Consider the following 16,824-nt stretch of genomic DNA (forward strand, 5'->3'; position numbering starts at 1 on the left):
TAAACATTAACGAAGACAGAAACACTGGACTAAGCAGATTCATCGAAGACCCGTACCGACCTCCCGCGAGATCCGCCGGAGACACACCTTCACACGCCCTCCGACGATGCTAGACGCATCATCAGAGTAGGGGCTAGGTGGAGAGAATCTTATTCCATCTTCAGGGAGCCACCACCGGCTCGTCCTCATGGCTTTAAAATGTTCGTGGGTCAATTTTTTAATTATATCATCTCATTGCAAAATTTATCACATAGTCAAATCCATTTTATATCATGCGAATCGTTTTAATTGGTTCTTTAAATTTAATGAAGTTTTTAAAATGTGTTCTTTTTATGAGAAATTTCAAGAAATGTATCTACTTTAATGGCCCACACTAACTACGGTCCATTTAAGGTTTACATGCGAGTTGACCAATAAGTGGCTATAGTAGGTGCGAGATGCGGAATCCTATTTCACGCGTAAAGCCGGGGTAACAAGCAAGTACATACCCCCGGCACGGTAGTGCGCTGCCTCAATGGTTGTTTGATCTTGATTTTCTTTTCTTTGCTCCCCATGTTCATTTTTGTCGATTTCTCATTATTTTCCTTTTTTTCCTTTTTTTCATTTCACATATATTTCCTATTTTAGTTTTTCTCTTTTTTGTTAGGCAGGTTGTTTTTCTTTTCTTTTTTTGTGTGGTATTGTTTCATATACTTCTTTCCTGCAAAAAAAGTATTGTTTCATATATTTAACAAATAAATGATATCTATATAAAAATTATGAACATTTTTATAAACTTATGAACGTTTTTAAATCTATGGACTCTTTTAATTTATTTTTTTTAAAATTCTATTGCCGTTTTAATATAATCTATGAGCATTCAATAAATTTTTGAAAAAAATTAAATTTTGTGAAAAAAATAAATCAATGTTTTTGAATAAAAAGTGTGAACAATTTTTAAAATTCAGGAATATTTTTTAAAGTCCTGAACATTTTATGAAATCATGAGCATTTCTTAAGCTTCTAACATTTCCTTAAACTCATAAGTAGTTTTTAAATTCATGGAATGTTTTTAAATTAGTGACCATTTGAAAGTTTCTGAGTATTTTTAAAAATGTATGATATTTCTAAAATTGATGACTATTTTCCTAAAATTCTTGAAACATTTTCAAATGTCTGAAAAAAATCTTTTATTCTTGAGAGAATTTTAATAAATTTATGAAATGTTTTTTAATCTTTCAAATAGGGAAAAAATCATCTTTTTAATTATTTCTAGAAAAATTGAAAAACCAGCTCGAAAGCCGAGTATGGCGTGCTTCGTGCACTGTAATGTTCCGGTACATGGCCTACCAAAGAAAACCCCCGAGAGATGGGCCCAGCCCATGTACAGCCCTAGTTAGCTTATTCCGAGGAAAACTGGTGATTGCGTTGGTGTTGCGCGTTTGCTAGCTATCCAACGCATAAAACTCTCGTGTGACATGGGGACACCCATCAAAGTACAAAAAGGGTACCTAAAAATATCAAAGTGCACAAATTTGCATCATCTTTGGCCTAAATTGTCTCTTGTTAATTTTAGTTGAAATTACCAAACTGTTATGGCATATAAAGACGAGTTCAAAGTCCTTTCAAAAGGCGCTAAATTGAACGCTACAACCAAATTCATTTTTCTATGCGCAAAATAACTAAATATGTGTATATACATATACATATATTCACTTTCTCTTTTTGTGGAAAAAATCTACCAGAATATGAGTTGGCATCAAATCCAATTATAACGAATCAAACTCAATTCTCTGACCCAGCATCTGGAAGGCCGAATGTGTAAATGGGCCAGTATGACAGCGAGACTGACACTGCCCCAACAAAAAAAAAGAAAAGCGCTTCTTCGGCCCCTCTGTTCCAGCGGCCGCCCATGTCCATCCGTCCTTCGCCGTCGCCGCCGGTGGTCTCCGGTGGCGGCGGGGGACGCCGGCCTCTTAGATCGCCACTCTCATCCAGGTGAGTGTCCCACCTACATCGCCGGTCCCCAGACCTCTCTTCCTGTAACCCAATGATGAAATGCCGTTGCTTACTCTGCGGTTGCCACCGATTTATCCTCGCTAGCTGAACTTCAGCATATGACCCGCCCTTGTTCCCTGCGATTAACTCAACTCATCTTTTCTCGGTACTGATTGTTGTTCTCGTTGTGGTTTACTCCTTCGTAGCTGCCCCTGCGTTTTCCTCAACTGGTGCGGATCTGGATGTCAGGAATCCGGTAGTCTAGTCTGGGGATTCGTGATTGGAGCCATGGAATTTCTATCATCTGTAGCAGTGGGACTAGTGTCTAGTGTGGTTACTGCTACCACAGCTTCTTATTCAGCTGAATTTTATTTTCTTTATAGAAGCATCAATCATGTTCAGTTTTGTGTGAGATAATTGTAAACAGAGCCAAGGGTTATATCAGAGTTATGTCGTGACTGCGTAGCTGTAGGCTAGTAGCCATGCCAATTACAGATTGGCTGAATGAATTCATGAACATTGGTTTGAGCTGTGGCAAGATACTTGTGTCATTCTTTCTGGGTGGGATGAATAAATGTGCCATGTCAAATCATCAGATTATAGATACTTGTGTCATTCTTTCTGGGTGGGATGAATAAATGTGCCATGTCAAATCATCAGATTATGGTCAATGTTGAGGTAGATAAATTTTAAAAAAGACCATCACATAAGAAATTAGCTACTCAGAATAGTCAAATGCTCTAATATTTGAGAGAGTGCACACACGAGTGGTTCACCATTAGATGAGTGAGTACGGGCACAATTAGGCAGATGGCATGCCAAATTTAATGTTGATCATCTAATTTGATCTTTTGATAATGAACTAAGTAGTTATCTGTCTATCGTCATATCCTTAATTTTCCCAAGAATAGAAGCTTTTATCTGTTGGCTGATGACTAGAAAAGCCAGCACTTTGTTGAAGTTGGGCACTTTTTTTTCTCTGGCTCCATCCTTTTATGAGTTCATATATGGTGATCTATGTAATCCTCGGCAAACTAATTGAAGGTTTATGTATTTTTGTTACTACTTACTACTTACATTTATTATGATATCAACTTACAAAGTGTGCAAGTAATTAGGAGGCTGAGGTATTGTAAATTGGGGTATCCACTTACGGATTATGACCCTGTAGAATTACAAGATTATCTCCTTTTTTAACCAGAATACACATAAGTCATGTGTATCATTTCATTCAGAGGGATATGAGGGTAAATAAAGCCTTTTGACACTACAAAAGACAGCAGGCTAACAAAAGAACCCAATGCCCAACCAAAACATAAAAGCTATCTCTCCCTGGAACAACCGATCTACCGCGCATCCTAACTTTACTCACTTTGATTCTGTCCAATAGAGGCTGCAATGAAGTTTGCCACCAATGATGACATAATTGTTAGAGTGGGTACATATTGTCCAGAGAGTGAGAAGAAATACAATTGTGATTCCCTTGAATTTGCTAGCCTGTGCAGCAAACCCAATGGAAGACACGGCAACAATTCTGTGAGACTAGTGAACTGAAGAGCTTACAGCTTTTGTTCTCCAATCAACCACCAACATGTTGCACCGGTATAACCAATACCCTGGACTTCATACTGAATACTCTCCATTTCTTCTGCATTTCCAAATGAACTTCTCAGTGTCGATGAATATTATGTGTTGGCATTCGACTGGTCACAAAGTTGTGGGTCTTGCTGAATGACCTGAACGTCGAGAGATCCCAAGACATCAGCATTCCTTGCATTCTTGCTCAGAGCCTTCTGAACAGTGTGCTTGTTCTTGATGCTTGTTGACGCAAGAGAGAATAGTATTGGCAAAGGCTGCTCATTCCAGCCCTTGTTCAACCATCTATTATTCCAGAACAGGAACTTCTCGCCACTTCTACTTCCTAGCTGCAAAGAAAGCAAACGATTGAAGAAATCATGAATCTCCTATTTAACATTGATCTTCCAGAACAGCACTCCATACATCTTATAGATAGGTACAAGATTGATTAACATATAGATGTTTCTTCAATCTCTATTTGATAAGAAAGAAAGAAAATATTTTGTCATGCTTACAGGTTTTCTATTCTGATGATGTCCTTGCTCTTTTCCTTGCATTTAAAGGTTCCTTCACAATGACCATTTTGTTGTTACTTGTGTTGATCTCAGAGGAGAGCTGACCAAATGTTTTGCGGCATCTTATGACAGTGAGTTTCTTCAGGGAAAGAGGCAAACCCATCAGGGGAAGCAACTCAAGTTTTGGACATTGCTCTATGTACAGAGACTCAAGAGATGTAAGATGAATCATGTTGGATGGCAGTGATGTCAATTCTAGGCAGCCAGTGAAGCGAAGTTCCTTCACTGAAGTGAGTTGTTGCAGCCATTCCTCATGAGCCTTGTCAAGAGCCTCCAGGTAGTCGCATGAGATATCCAGCACATGAACGGTCGCTAGGCTGCTTGTTTGAAGAGATCTAATGAGAAATTCCAAGCAGTCCAGGGAAAGCTGAACACTGAAGAATGTGTTGACATCAGCTGTATCTTCAGGTTCACAACTGGTTATATTCTTAGAGGTCAAATCAGATACTGAAATTTTGATTTTGTTGACTGATGGTGGGAACGGCAATGGCCCCATTAACTCATTACATTTCTTGATACGGATGTCACGCAGGCGAGAAAATGCATGCTGGTTGTTCTCAACGCCTGACCATCCTTTCCACTGAGTCATGCCTTCAAACAGAAGCTCTTCTAGTGATGGAAATGCCTCTGCAGTGTTGCCATAGAATCCAGAATCAATATTTTCCAGTTTCTTCAAATGCATTATCTTTAATATCCTCAGGAAGGGTAAGCTCCCAAAAGGTGGAAGGGTCTCCCATTTATGGCAGGAGAGCAGTTCAATGTAGTGAATATTGGATAAGTATTCAGAGGATAGCCAAGCAGGAGACTAGATTCCCGTGTAATGTTTCACACAAAGCTCTCTCAAGTTGCGATTTGGTTGTAATCCTTCAAATACGCCCTCACAATCACTGTTGGTGATGCCCTGTTTGAGATGATTCCACCAGAGTGTAAGCTTGTTCAGGTTCTTCTCAAATAATTTTGCCTCATTTGCTTCTTTCCTGCATCACATTCTGAAGATTTGTTATGATTAGCTTCCCTCGAAGTTCATTCAACTCTCCCAGTTGGCATATGCTTCTTCCCTGCGTTATATTACTCTTCACTTTGTACTCCTCTAATTCCTCAAGGGATGTTAGCCTGCCAATCCATTCTATGCCAGAAATTATTTCCTTTGGCCCCTTTAAGTATCTTAACTGGGTCAGCCTGCTTAAGCCCTCTTGAAGTTCTCTCTTCATGGTTTTTTCTTGGTGAACTTGCACATTCAAGCCATGTAAATTGTAGAGTTTGAATAATGACTCGGGAACGTTGATAAAGCTCCTACTTTCATGGATGTTTAGGTACCTAAGGTGAACCAAATGCCCGATATTGTCTGGGAAAATACCATCAGGATTGTGCAGTATTAAGACCCTTAAGCTTCTTAGCTCTTGGAGTGTCTGATCAAGAACATGGTTGAAGTTTGACGAGGCGATCCTTTTGCTGGAAGAACCTTCTTGTGCATTGCTTATTATTAAGCTTCTCAGATTTCTTTTTGATTCTTTGAATTCTTCCAAACTCATGTACAAGATATTGCTTGCAGTGACATATAGGTGACGAACATTTCTCGGAATACATACATTTCTTGAATTCTTCTCAAAGTCATCGTCTATTCGGAAGTGTTCTCCATTGGAGATTGACTCTGCAAAATCATGTAGCAAGTTGTGAACTACATGGTGGTCCTCTTGGTTGGGTACCTTCTCAATGAATGAAAGCTGCAAGAGATCATTGATATATTGATGTGCAGTTTCATCTGGTGTTTGCGTGTCAAGGAAACCATGAGCTCTCCACATCTGTATTAGCTCATCTCCTCGAAGGTGGTATTTCTTAGGAAACAATGCAAAGTAAACAAAACATTGCTTCAAATGGTCAGGAAGATGCTCATAACTCAGTCGCAATACTGGTATAATATCATCTTCCTTTTGCTCTATTTGCCACAATTTCCTTCCACAGATAGCCTCCCAATGTTTTTCTTCTAGCTTCGGTTTCAATGAACCTCCAACTGTCTTTGCTGCTAAAGGTGATCCCGACAACTTGCTCATCATCTCTCGGCCAATTTTTTCCAGTTGTGGAAAATCAGAAGGATTTGCATCACCGAATGCACCCTGTGAAAAGAAACCCCAGTAGTCTTCATCTTCTAAGCCTTGTAAGTGCATGATCTCTGTTGATTCATTCATGCTTGCAACATTTTTACTTCGAGTTGTAACTATTACTTTGCTTCCCTTACCAGCAAACAGCAGGGGTTTGCATAGGTTCTCCCATTGGCTGCTCAATTCATTCCATACATCATCAAGGACTATCAAAATCCTGTTCCCATTCAGCTTTTCTTGAAGTATCCGTTGAGCTTGATCTAAACTACTGCTTTTCAAGTCAGCAGATATGGTGAGATTATCCGACTGTACCATTTCTTTCGTTAGACGTCCGACATCAAACTTTTCTGAGACATGGAGCCATATCGTGAGACTGAAGTCACTTTTAGCACGGAGGTGGCTATAAATTTTCTGCACTAATGCAGTCTTACCAACATCACCAATGCCAACAACTGATATAACATCATATGGCTGACTGGATTCTTCATTTATCTGCGTAAGTAATTGCCTTAGATGTTTCTCTTCATTGACCCGACCAAAAAACTTTGAGGGGCCTTGCATGGATGTTGTTGTACGCTGCTGAATGGGTTGGTCTGATCTCTTGTCCTCTAGCTCCACTAACTTCAGGAACATGGGCATCTCACTTTCAATCTCAACTAATATATCCACTGCAGAAATTAACTTGTTGATATGCTCATCCGAGAAATGGAAGCGCTTGCGTACACAAACCGGCTGTTTTACAGCTGAGCCGCTGCTAGTGATGGTAGAAGCAGTGGTGGTGATGGTTGTGGATGTAGAGGAAGAACCAGCTGTGGGTGAAGCAACAGAACTAACCTTGCCCTTGTCTTCATCTTGTGCTTGAAGAACTAGACAGTGAAAGGAATCAAGAACATCCTCAGCCTCAAAAGCAGCATCTTTGATTCTCTGTAGCCAGCTTCCCATGGTTGTGTTCCTAGCTTGCACTCTCTCAACTATGCAACGTTATTTGGATTGATGATAGTTTCTTCTGCACGATTCTTAGTTTCTCCGTTGTATTTTGCTGTTGCCCCTGATCTCCAGCATAGGAGCACACCTTATCAACTAGCCTGCTGATGAAGGGTGAGGCTACCCATCCTGCTATTTCTAGAGCAACCATTATAGCTAAGATGATGTAACTCAAAGGAGTTGTCAAATGCTGGTTTCAAGTAGCCACATACAGGAAAAGAATGTTGATTTGAAGAGAGTTGGTATGTGGATGCAGCCAAGAGAGAATCATGAGTATAAAACTAATGTTGTCCTTAGAAACTGCCCCGAGTTGCATCGTCTTGTTTGTTTACGCCCATATTCTAGTGAATTTAGAGTACGTCGCTTTCAACTTTGTTTTTGCCATTTTCCTTTGTCAGTGTGTGTACCATAATTTACCTGAAGGTGCTTCTAAGTAACAGACAAATATTATCATGATGTAATGTTTTTTTGTTTGTTGGACAACACTAAGACTGAAACTGGAACCTTTCGCACTTACCTTCAGTAAGAATCGTGAGTCTCATTTCAGCACCTTGAAGCAGGCAACAGTATATAGCTTCTGTTTTGGTAGTAATATTCTTCCTGGTTCAGTCCCTTGTTAGTTAGTAAAACTTGATCCCTTTGGGTGTCCGTGCTATATCATGATTTGTAGTCCTCTAGATTGTACATTCTTAAACAATGCATTAGTACCATTGTTCTTGTTCCCATATGACTCAGCTATTTGTAATTTATGCGGCATCTGGCCCGTGCACATAGTTAAGTTATTAATTCTTGAAGGGCTTAAACTTCTACACCACTTCATTTTTTCATGTATTAGATCTGAGAAGCAACAAAATTTGGACAGAGTGCTCCAATTGGGCTCAAGTTGTGGCCCAATACGGATAGTTTATCTTAATCTCAGTTCAGAAAATTGCATGGAACTTACCCGGGGCTGGAAAAAATAATGAGCAGGACCAATAATGTCCAAGGCTAGCTTTACTATCATATAGTTCACTGCTTAGGTTATTGTTAGCACAAGCAGAAGCCAAATAGTGGCGGGCTTGTTTCTTGTTGTTGTAGCTGTCATTTCCTCTCCTTGTCCATTCCTATACATTGCCTGGAGCTTGTGCTCCATCGGAAACACCCCATCCACGTCAGCTTAGCATTGCAAAAGGCTATAATACTTCACGTTTTCTTGTAATCAGCACGCCTTGGTACTAACCAATTTTTTTAAGCATTATTGTAATGTGCTTTCAGATAACTGACAAAAATAACCACATTGTAGGTTCTGTGAGCCTTTGTCTGGAGAGCAACAGAAATACATGGCCGGTCGATGAATTTCAGGTTCCATTTTGGCAGTTATGTGGTATGCACAGTTTCCCCCTTTCCCCTGGCGCTCAACCCTGGGAAGACAAATACATGGGAAATATTTATTGTTCTTTTCTTGTAGTCATGCTGCTTTAACTGAATAATCTATACTCTATGGACTGTTGGCTATTGCAGTTATCGATACTCATTTTTGTTTGCCCTCACAGTATCAGGCCTCGTGGCTCGGATTTCCTAGCGCTCACCTCAAGTTTTTTTTAGAATCAGCGCTCACCTTAAGCAAGGGCAAAGGAATCCTCGCATGAAGATCAGGGCAGTTGGGTTTGCCCAATAAGCGAGAATATTTCCTTCTCTTTCTTGTTTCCTTTCCTCTTTTCTTTCTTTTCTTTTCTTTTCCTTTCCTTTTTCTATATTATTCCACTTTTTATTTTGATTTTTTCTTATTTTTGGCCATTTCCCAATTTATTTTATTTTAAATTTTATACTGCCTTATATTTAGAGTTTATTTTTATTATAAACAATGAACATTTTTTTATTCACAAACATTTATTATCATACATGTGGACATGTCGTGCAGTGATACATAAATAACCCCTTTTGAGATTTGTGAACCTTTTTTCTATAGTCATGAGCAATTCTTTTGGAATACATGAATATTTTCAAATGGGAATAAAAATGGTACATATGATGCAAAAAGCTTTTGTGTGATTTTATGGCATAGGAGTATTTTTCATTAGTAGCGTGGAGATCAACTGTATGAACAAAATTTGATATCAGACGGAATGTTTTTTCCTTGAGTCAGCCTTGATTTGATTTTTTCGTAATGGGCCTAAATTCTTTTGGGCTTGTTGTCTAATCCGTACACTCGGTGATATGAAGCCTCTTCCTGCAAAAAGGAAAAAGGGAAATTTGTATGAGGCTCACATATGGACATCTGTAGTCGATATGAACCCCTCAAAAAAATCTGTAGTTGTTATGAGGCCTCTTCCTGTAAGAAAAAAGGAAAAGGGAAAATTGATATGAGGCCTCTCAGTTATTTTTTCAAAGGAAATGGCAGATAGGCTGAGGGGACCTTATCTTACAACAATGTACATATGGATGAGTTCTAAAAAAAACATATGGACGAAGGACTAAACAAAGGTGGTACAGTAAGAAAGCACCGAATGGCTGTGCTGGAGACGAAAACATAGTTGTATAATTGTTCTGTGTAGGGGTGTGTTTGCAGGATGGCTGGAGTCACTGTTGTTTTAGTACTGATTCTTACCGATGATTTTCCGTCTCACGAACCACAGGTTACAAATAATGTGGACTGTGTTTGACATTTTAAGCTGTCTCGACGATGATTGCGTGCCGAACCACCGGTTACAAATGGTTTGTGCTATTGTTTGTCATTTTAGTCTGTCCTGACGGTTGTGTTGTTGATAACGGTGTTAATTGCACATTGATCGGCCATTCTCCAATTTTCATTTTCTGTGCTATACTGGTCGATTTGTTGCAACTTTTCTTTTCTCAAATATATTGTTTTGATCTTTCTGTGTCACGGTGGCGGTGAAGAACCTGTGGACTATAGCAGTCGATTCTAACTTGGGAGCACTTGTCTAGAGCTGGCTAAATTCACAGCTTTGTAGTATTGTAGACAAGTGCTTCTAAGATTTGCGTGTGTTCCTTATTTCGGGACTACTATTTGTTCCTATTTTTCATCTTTGATCCTGTCTCTTTGCTGGCAGTTTAATTACAGCCAACTGAACCTCACGTCTTGTTGTTTTCCCAACAGATGTCAGCTCCAGAGTTTTTTTCTTTTTTGCGGAAAGTTGTATGCTGATGACAAGTCACAGAAGGAACTGCGATCTCTTCTTTTTTTTGCGAGAAGAAGGAACTGATCTGTTTTTTTCAAGAAGAAGGAACTACGATTTAATGATTTAGGGCATCTCCAGCCGTTGGCCCCTCCAGGACGCATAAAAATCGCTTCCTGGGGGCGAGCCGGCGATACAATCGGCACTGGGGGCGGTTTTGCGCCCAGTCGTCGCCCCCAGCTCGTCCCCAGGCGCCGAAATTGGCCCACTTTGCAGCCCAATTTCGGCGAATAAAGGGCCCATATGGGCGAGAATAGGCCCATATTCGGCGTGGTTTCGCCGCGTCTCGGCGTTCAATTATCAACACAATTATTTCTTATCACATATTTCATCCCAGAAAAATCAAATATTTCAACAAAATAGTACAACAACAAATAGTTCAATACAAATTATATAGTTCAACAAATAAAAACTCGTATTTCATCACATGACGTCCCCCTTGAGCCTCCATAGGTGCTCAATCAGATCTTTCTGCAGTTGATGATGCACTTGTGGGTCTCGGATCTCCTGACGCATATTGAGATAGGCAGTCCAAGTTGCCGGTAGCTGGTGATCAACTTCGGCTAGAGGACCCTGCCTGTAGTATGGTTCAGTGTCAAACACTGGGTCTTCTTGCTCGCTCTCGATGATCATGTTGTGCAAGATGACACAGCAAGTCATAATCTCCCACATTTGATCTTTGGACCAGGTCTGAGCGGGGTACCGAACAACAGCAAATCGAGATTGGAGCACACCAAATGCCCGCTCGACATCCTTCCTGCAAGCCTCCTGAAGCTTCGCAAACCAGGCGTTCTTGCCTCCTGCCACAGGGTTTGAGATCGTCTTCACAAATGTCGACCATCTCGGATAGATGTCGTCAGCTAGATAGTACCCCTTGTTGTATTGGTGCCCATTGATCTCGAAGTTCACCGGAGGAGAATGGCCCTCAACGAGCTTGGCAAAAACAGGAGAGCACTGCAGCACGTTGATGTCATTGTGAGTTCCTGGCATACCAAAGAAGGAGTGCCAAATCCAGAGGTCCTGTGTGGCTACCGCCTCAAGCACCACACTGCAACCGCCTTTGGCGCCTTTGTACATCCCCTGCCAATCAAATGGGCAATTCTTCCATTTCCAATGCATGCAGTCGATGCTTTCAAGCATCCCAGGAAATCCTCTTGCTGCATTCTGGGCTAGGATCCGAGCAGTGTCTTCCGCATTGGGTGTTCTCAAGTATTGTGGCCCAAACACTGTCACCACTGCCCGACAGAACTTGCAGAAACACTCTATGCTGGTGGACTCGGTCATGTGCCCATAGTCGTCGAGTGAATCACTGGGAGCTCCATATGCAACCATCCTCATCGCTGTCGTGCACTTCTGGATGGAGGTGAATCCAAGAGCGACAGTGCAATCCATCTTGCACTTGAAGTAGTTGTCGAACTCCCGGATGAAATTCACAATCCTAAGGAAGAGCTTTCGGCTCATCCGATAACGGCGCCGAAATGTTCTCTCGCCATGAAGTGGAGCATCGGCGAAGTAGTCGGAATAGAGCATGCAGTAGCCTTGGAGACGATGCCGGTTCTTTGCTTTCATCCGCCCCGGCGCCGAGCCACCTCGCCGCGGCTTTTCATTGCTCGCCAGCAGCTGGGCGAGGGCGGCGAGCACCATGAGATGCTCTTCTTCCTGGACGTCGGCCGCGGCTTTCTCCTCCAGCAGCGCGGCGAGCTCTTCCTCCTCATCCGAGTCCATCGCCGAGGCAGGCAAAACGCCGAACACCTTGCGCTCGGTGGGCGTGTACCCGCCGTTAAACCGTGCCTCTGCGGCCGGAAACGGCGGCCGGAAACGCCCAGCTGCTGTGGGAGGGGCTGCCGCGGCGAAGCGCTGCTATTTTCCGGCGGCTGGAGATGCCCTTATGCCAACACAAAAGTCACTAAACAACTCAAAACTAAAGTACCTCTGTACGACGTACAGACGTTGGCGGGCATACACAAACTTTGCAACTCTCACTGATTGCAGCAGCTGTATGCATATCTTTTTGCGTGATATTATTGCTCAACTATCTGAGCCCGGGCTCATCTACTTCCTGTGAACAGTAAAAAGCAAATAATTTCAAAAAAATATGTTTTTTTATGCATGCAAGATGCTTGAGTGCGCCAAGTGCGTGCAAAATTTCATGGGTAGATAACATTCAAGGAGCTCGTGACAAAAAAGATAAAATGAGCTCCGAACAGTGCGTTTTTTCAAACTTCCTCACATGCTTGATTTTTTTTTTGCTGAGAGCTACTCAAATACCCAAACACCACCAAATTTGGCACATGAATCACGCAATCAAGTATCTTGCATGGCAAAAAAAAATTGGATTTTTTTTATTATTTTACTTTTCATCTACATGAGCATTTGGACCCGAGAGCCAAATTGCCGCTCCCACAACTCTCTCTATATATTACATAAGTTGTATATATTAATCGAACATGTACATGGATAGCTAGACATGGACCAGAAAAACTACTATACATGATAGCTACACAATATGCAGTTCTCGCTGAAACAAAGTACAATATTTATAGTACACCTCATATTATCTGAGAATTTAATTAAAAATACAATATGTATGTGAGATCATCATGTCATATTTTTTTTCTTGAGAAAGGTTCATATTCCATCGCAATAAAAAAATGGTACATAGTTGATTCACATAAAGTGAAGCTAATGTCCCTTTGAGACTAGATGCGAGGGTAAACACATCTTCGGGCTTGTACTTAAAATCCATTGCCCGGGCAAGATCGGCTGTTTTCTGTGGAGGCATTCTATGGACTATGTCCATCCATGCTTCTTCAATTACCAAAGCCTTGTTCGCCACCTTGCATGCCACATAGTAACTCTTGGATCTCTTTGGCAGAGTGATATATAGGCCACACCGGTCCAATGAAGTGTGTCCGCAAGCTCCATCTTTGTAGGTAAATCAGAAGAAGATCCGGCGGCCAAGATGATCTTTCTCACCCGCTCCTTCTTGATACTCGCCATGTCCTTCATAGCCAAATACTGCAAGGCAGGAAAACTTATATCCTCTTGGAAATTATTGACTATTGATAGGGAGAGTTTCAAACAAAATAACTCAAAACTTTCATATATGGACACATGGAAAAATAATATATGCCACAAAACTATATATGGTGTGCATGTGCATTCAGTAATATGTTGGTGCGGCGATAAAAAGTAAGGGGGGCTTCCTTTATTTCAAAATATCAAAGCATATACATAATTAAACTTGTGACGGAGTGCGTGGGGCATAGTTGAGGAAGAAGTGGCCCCAGAGGCTCGGCGTGTAAGGCCGGGCTTGTGCAGGTCAGCAATAACAGGAGCAATCATCAGATGTGATCAATTTCTAGCTAGGAGGGATTGGTGATGATGTGTGGATCGGTGTGGTGCTCAAGCTAAGGCCTGATGCACTGCAAGATAAGATATTTTGTATTCCTTGCAATGTTTTTACATTGCCTTATGCACCTTTATATTTTTTTTAAATGTTGCATTTTACTCTAAACCATATTTGTTTGACTAAAGGGATAAGTTAATTTTCATCATACTTTTAGCACACATGTATACACTTATTTGTCATCACTCAAAAGGCAAAAAAAAAAAGTTATTGTCTTCTTTCAACAATATAAGTAGTCTCATTCTACACCGTTGGATATGCTATATATTATGATTTGCTAATATAGTCTAGGTTCCAAGAAAATAACGTCCTCAGTTCTAGACATTTATTCTAAATCGTGATCTACAAATTTAATGTTTCTTACATCCCACAAAATAAAGGTTACTTGAACACTAATGCTAGAATACATATCACTAGCAAAAAGGCATATGTGTGTTGCAACGGGATAATAAAATTGTGGTCCTCAAATCAAGTTCAAACGAATAATTCAGAGGAACGCTCATTTATTTCATTTTTACGGGTGATAAGGTGGGTAATTTACTTCAACTTTAGGGCAGTTTCGATGGCAGATGAAAAATTCAGAGAAACAATTAACGAAGAGTTTTTTTTACTTACAGGTGGCGGGTGGGTAATTTACTTCAACTTTAGGGGTAGTTTCGATGACTGGCGGAAAAAATCAGAGAAACAATTATTGTAGGCTTTTTTCATTTACGGGTGGCACAATGGGTAATTTATTATAACTTTATGGGCACTTTAGAGTACGTGAACGGACAAGAAACGAAGAAACGCACTATCCTTTAATATTAGGTATAGATAGATATATGGAAATTCTTACTAGATTATCATCTTAATTCCTTGTGCATGTAAATTCAGCACACACACACACACACGCGCGCGCGCACGCACACGCACACACACATTATGCGCCAACAAATACTAAATGATACTTTCTCTTTTTCAGTTTATTAGGCTTGTCTAAAAATCATAATTTGACTTAGTAAGGCCCAATGCTATGGTAATAGGCCCCTTGCGTTTTACTTTTAGTCGGGAACCAACAACTGCATGAAGGAGAGATGTGTCCATGCATGCTCCATTAATACGTAACATGGTCCATCGCTTAAATGGGTCATACCACCTCCGTCCTGGTTTATTGGTCCTTGTTGTATTTTGTGTCAAATTTTGATAAAAAAAATTAATTAACAAAATATTAATGCATGTCATAAAAATAATACCATCGAAAATATGTTTAAATACAAATCTAGTGATATAATTGTTGGTGACATGCATTAACATTTTATTAGTTAAATCTTTGGTCAAATTTGGCACAAAATATAATGGGGACTAATAAACCAGGACAAAGATAGTACTTGGTTACAGTGATTTTTGAGACCGGTGCTAAAAAAGGGAGTATGAATGTTGAGCGTACACGAGTACTTTAAAATCCTACCTGCCATAACATCCATTAGATGGCTCTCCCAGGTCCGATCTGATTCAATCCCGAGCTTCTGATAAAGATTCGTGGTTCATCGACGCGGGAGAAAGTGCCCGGTGAGGGGGGCGGGGAGGTCCCATGGACCATGGTTGGTTGTCTGAATGGAGTGTAAAAGGGGAGGGGGGGAGGAATACATACAGAGGAGAGACGGAATACGAGAGCTCCATGATTAGGTTTCGTTAGAAAAGAGACACCGATGAAGGAAAATTATTACATCCGTTGGATGAAGAATTAGTGGTGCGTGGGCACGGGACCGAAGCAGGCAAGCCCTGTCCCAAACTTCCACTATATACTTAGATAAGATGCCATAGTCAGTTCATTACAAACAGTAAAGGACGATATACTTAGATGCATACATAGATAAACTGTCTTTATATTTCAGTAGATCTAGTTCAGTTTACAGAGATTGTTGATCATCGTAGGCCGTTCATGGTATATAAAGACGCCACATTTACCACAACCATACCTGATGGCGATTATGAGAGTGGTTCACTGAACATATAGTCTAAGATGGACTTTTTTTTTAATATTGTTTGCATCAGAAGTGGACTAAAACCGTTTTCCTTGCTACCACTTTATAGTCTAAGTTGCTCTACTTGTAGAACGACAAGAATAGCATGGAACATATAAATAGTGGCCATTACCATGGACCACGGGCATCATTTATTCTGCAGTATTGTACAGTACTACCTTGTACAATATTAGTACAACAGTAAATAGCTTGACCCTCCAATACACCAGCGAGGTATCACAAACAGTTACACACACATATAATGAAGAAATACATCTTTAGTGTAGAAATTGCCAACTTGATAATTAGTTCATCCACGGATATCAAGTTGGTGCCCATGGTCCCTTGTCTTAGGTTCATCATTATGGCCTGTTATAAGTTGGTGGTTTGTGGTTAATCCTATGAAAATCTCCCACTGAGACATCACGGTGGGACTCTATGGTAGTGGTAGTTTCAACATTTGCTATTTCAGCATTATTGCTCACACCTCCTGCATTGGTCGCACCAAAAACATGCCCGCCAAGGGATGAACTTATCCCACTAAAGGATGCCTTCTGCTCTGTATTCATCACTTTGCGAGAGAATACAACTTGGCTCTGGTGTGCACCGCCCTCCAAGACATTGTAGTAGAACATAATTGCAAGGACAAGTAGTAGGCCAACAGTGTTTCTCTTCGCCATTTTCCCTCTGGATTAGTTAACAGAATTTTTTGTTAGAGTATCTAATATGTGCATGTAATTAAGCAATAAATCAAGGGAAATAATTTCATGAATATGAGCCTAGCTATATGCTACAAGAATATTGAAAATACAAAGTCACACGAGGAAGGGTTGAAGATCATGAGTGTTTGTAGACCTTCAAGATGAGATTATATGTGTATCTATAGAGGCGTAAGGGACTGTAACAAAGAGTTTACTAAGAGTGTACATGAATGAATTGCTTAGTTGTTGGTTAACCATGCATTAATTTGGAGATTACATAACTATAATAAAGTGGTTTTCAAAAGTATCTCTTGAAAGATCC

The 16,824-nt window shown here is 40.5% G+C and overlaps 1 long non-coding RNA gene and 1 pseudogene across 1 annotated transcript; one reads left to right on the plus strand and one right to left on the minus strand.

Annotated features, from left to right (window-relative positions):
• The first annotated feature begins 1,858 nt into the window (after positions 1–1,858).
• LOC119352910 lies at positions 1,859–2,505 on the plus strand. Its single transcript, XR_005170268.1, has 2 exons — positions 1,859–1,977; positions 2,184–2,505. It is a non-coding gene; the product is annotated as an uncharacterized LOC119352910 (long non-coding RNA).
• Positions 2,506–5,092: 2,587 nt separating this feature from the next.
• On the minus strand, positions 5,093–8,471 carry LOC119357471 (annotated as a pseudogene).
• Between the last annotated feature and the right edge of the window lie 8,353 nt (positions 8,472–16,824).

This window comes from Triticum dicoccoides, chromosome 2A (assembly GCF_002162155.2).
Source record: "Triticum dicoccoides isolate Atlit2015 ecotype Zavitan chromosome 2A, WEW_v2.0, whole genome shotgun sequence".
In the NCBI taxonomy this organism is placed as follows: Eukaryota; Viridiplantae; Streptophyta; class Magnoliopsida; order Poales; family Poaceae; genus Triticum; species Triticum dicoccoides.